We start from the raw sequence: 2,474 nt of genomic DNA, 5'->3' as shown, positions 1-2,474 counted from the left end.
AGTCGGGAAGTAACATTGCCGAATGAACCCTGCATCAAGTAATTTTTTTAACTTCGGCGGCTGCCACCTGACTTCTTTCTTCGCCATGGTTCCTCTTCTTTTGCCGTACCGGCTTCTTTTTCGGATCCACGGCGAGTTTATGTACCGCCAGATCAGGACTAATGCCTGGCATTTCATGGACTTCGAATGCAAAGATGTCCTTGTATTCTTTCAATAGGTTGTGAAAGTCGTCACCAAGGTTTCTCAGAGCAGTCGTCCCAACTTTGACTGTTCGGTCAGGACGTAAGTCGTCTAAGATCAGGTCCGCATGCTCACCAGCCGGCTGAGGGCGGAAACTCATCCGGCCGCTCCTCTGCCAATGATTGCTATTTTCTTGCTTTTCTTGCGGCCCCTGTCTGGGACGCCTTTCTCTTTTTGCCGCCTGCTTCTTGAACAGGCGCACTCTCCTTGACATTGTCAAGGTCTGTTTTTTCACCACTTGACCCAGTGGCCATAACAGTGGGCTTGACATCCGAGAGATAGCACTCTCGGGCCATCCTCTGATCTCCCCTTAGGGAGCCGACTGTTCCATTATCCCTCTCAAACTTGAGCAACATAAGAGACGGGATTATAACAGCCTTGGAATTATTCAGGGTTGGTCGACCCAGAATCATGTTGTAGGCCGAGAGTTCCTCTACTACTAGGAACCGGACTACCATGTGTCGTCCTTCCCCTTTTTCGCCCAGGCGAATGGGTAAATCTACTCGTCCCAGTGGGTGGACGACTCCTCCTCCAAACCCTACTAAAGGGTGGGAGGCCGGATGTATGCAATCAGTCTGATATTTCAGTTTCGACAGACATTTGCTACTGATGAGATCTGAGGAGCTTCCGGTATCTATGAGGATTCGGCCAACTCTCTGGTTGGCCACTTTACATTCAATAACGAGAGGATCGTCATGCGGCCCCCTTACCCCTCCTAGATCTTCTTCAGTGATGAAAATCTCAGGAAATGTATATTAGGACGGCCGTTCTTGGTGAACGGAATTTACATCTAACCGCCTTATATTATCTTTGTTGCCCCTAATAGTGGGGCCGCCTCCTGAAAAGCCGCCTGCAATGGTGTAGACGACTGCATCATCTGTATCAGAACTGTTAGCCTGCTGATGCTTTTTGGCCGACTGCTTTTTTGAGGAAGTGTTCCCCGTAGATTTCTTGACATAAGTGTCAAGATCACCTTGCTCTACCAGGCGGTCTAGATACCGCATGAGACTGATGCAGTCATAGGTGTGATGACCAACATCATCATGATAAGCACATAATTTATCTTGGTTCCGGTTGTTTGCAGAACCCTTCATGGGGACCGGCTTCTCAATTGAGATCCGTCCCTTGATTTCTTTTAGGATAAACTGGTTATCCTTGTTAAACGCATACTTTGGGGAGTATGGTTTTGAATTCTTTTTTCTTTTTCTGGGCCGGCTGTTTAGAGGAATCAGCCGCCCAGACCTCTTTTCTTTTCTCATCTTTGTTTGACGACTGTTTCTGTCGTCCTTCTCTTTTGTCGAACCTTTTCCCGTCCGACTGTTTTATCGTACAAAGATCAGTCGCCTGTATATAGGCTTTCTGCTTCAATCAAGGCCTCTTGAAGACTCGCCACCCTTTTTCGAACCAAATCAAATTTGAAGGTAGACCCGTCATTGAGACCTCTGAAAAAGTCAGTATAAGCTACCTCATCCGGTAACCATTGAATCTGTATTATCATCAGGTTAAACCGCCTGATGTAAGAACGAAGCCCTCCTTCTCGCCCTGCTGAATTGTTCCCAAATCAAGGGTCGTTTTCTTCGCAGGGATGTTCATGGCGAAGTTGGAGGCAAATAAGTAAGCAAGCGTCCTGAAGCTATTTACACAACCAGTCGACAGGTTGCCGAACCATTGCTGTGCGATTCCTTTGAGAGTCGCTGGGAAACACTTGCACCAAGTGGGATCATCCAACCCTTGAAGGTACATCAGGTTGGTGAATGCCATCAGATGGTCTTCTGGTTAGTAGTGCTGTCATAGGCGCCTACTAGTACATTTTTCACTTTGGCCGGCTGAGCGGCTTCAGTAATTTCCTTGGAGAAGGCCGACGGCTGTTCACCAAGTCTAAGCAACCGTAGCTGCCAGTCCATAGGTTGGACGTTTTTTGCTGCAGGTCCACCAAATGGAGGTGGCTGCAAAAAATACTGTTGTTGCGGCACAAATGGTAAGTTTGGTACCGCCTGGGCACTATGAAAGCCGGACTGACGGGAGGTGCAGCCTGACTGATTCTCATGGTACGACTGAGTATGCCTCATCGAGGCATTTCGCAAACTGTCTTGAAAGTTTGAAGTAGAGGCCGACTCTGACAATCGGTCACTCTTCTTCTGCTCTAGCAGTAGCCGAGCATCTGTGAATGTTTGCTTCGACCCGTCCGCCTGAATATGACGAACAGGTTTCCTATTTCCTGTAGGATAACGGAA

The sequence above is a fragment of the Chenopodium quinoa genome, unplaced genomic scaffold, assembly GCF_001683475.1.
Source record: "Chenopodium quinoa cultivar QQ74 unplaced genomic scaffold, ASM168347v1, whole genome shotgun sequence".
In the NCBI taxonomy this organism is placed as follows: Eukaryota; Viridiplantae; Streptophyta; class Magnoliopsida; order Caryophyllales; family Amaranthaceae; genus Chenopodium; species Chenopodium quinoa.
This window is presented reverse-complemented; position numbering follows the sequence as displayed.